At 32.7% G+C, this 1,372-nt stretch overlaps 1 non-coding gene across 1 annotated transcript; it reads left to right on the top strand.

The window, feature by feature from the left end:
• Nucleotides 1–73, top strand: trnaf-gaa (transfer RNA phenylalanine (anticodon GAA)). Its single transcript has one exon. It is a non-coding gene; the product is annotated as a tRNA-Phe (tRNA).
• The last annotated feature ends 1,299 nt before the right edge of the window (nt 74–1,372 follow it).

Below are 1,372 nucleotides of genomic sequence, written 5' to 3' on the forward strand. Positions count from 1 at the left end.
GCCGAAATAGCTCAGTTGGGAGAGCGTCAGACTGAAGATCTGAAGGTCCCTGGTTCAATCCCGGGTTTCGGCAAGTTATCTTTATTCTAAAATCTTACTGATACGTAAGTCATAATCTTTTTTACATTAATCCACTTTACTTTTTTCCAAAATTTTACTATAAGCAAGTTTTTGGAATAAAGTAAATACACATAGTACTATAAGTAAGTTTCTGGAAAAGTGCCGAATTTACTTTATTCCAAAAACTTATTATAAGTTTTTGGAATAAAGTGCCGAATAAAGTGGAATAAAGTAAAAAAAATTTTTACTTTGTTTTATAAAAACAAAGTTATAATTTTTACACAATTTAGAAACTTAACTAATTATAAACTGTTTATACATACCTAAACCGTGTAAAATACAGTCACTCTGGAAAAGCCTCTAAAGAGAATAATGCAGCACTAATTGCTACTATCCAGAAAGAAAAAAGAGAGAAAAACAGAGTTGAAAACAATGTTTTAATCGGAGGAGTACCAGAACAAGACGCAGTGGAAAACGATTCAGACACCCAAATAGTTCATAAAATTCTAAATGCTCTAAAGTTAAGAAGAGAAGATGTTAAGAAACAAGTAAGAATAAAAAAAAAGAAAGACTATGATGAACAGTAATGGTATATATACAGAAATGTATAAAGACACAACAACACCAGGAAATCGATTGAATAAATCCCTAAGTCAAGCTGATTAGAGTCCTCCTCCCCCGCTAATACTCTTAGAATTTAAGGATTATGCCACACAACGAACATCTTTAACGCTAAAGAGTTGAAACATTTTGAAGCCTTACAAAATATATAAATAATGCCAGCCCAGTGGGCATGGGGACGTCTTATAGACGTCCAAAAGACGTCTTTTTTGGACGAATGGACGTCCATTATAGACGTTGATTAGACGTCCGGTGGACGTACCAAATGTAACACAAGACGTCCGTCCGAAACGGTCTTTATATGGACCTAAATTATGATGTCAAATGGACGTCCTTTGGACGTCCATTCGACGTCAAACTAACATAAGGACGTCACATGGACGTCATATGTAAGTCCCGTTTAAACTTTATTTGGTCGTTCAATTGACCTACATATTGATTAGAAATTCCACGGTTGTTTAATATTTTTAATTAAATACACTGTAGTACATACTATTGTGTTTAACTTCAACTACGATACTATATACTACGATAAACTTAATACTAATACAAAGTACGTACTCACATATGTAAGCACGTATGTGAGGATTAGGGTAAAATACTGTATTGAATAATATTCGAAGTACTATAACTTTTTTTAAACTAATTACCAAACGAAAACAATATTAACACGTAAATATAGCAAAATAAA

Source organism: Hydra vulgaris, chromosome 11, assembly GCF_038396675.1.
Source record: "Hydra vulgaris chromosome 11, alternate assembly HydraT2T_AEP".
In the NCBI taxonomy this organism is placed as follows: domain Eukaryota; kingdom Metazoa; phylum Cnidaria; class Hydrozoa; order Anthoathecata; family Hydridae; genus Hydra; species Hydra vulgaris.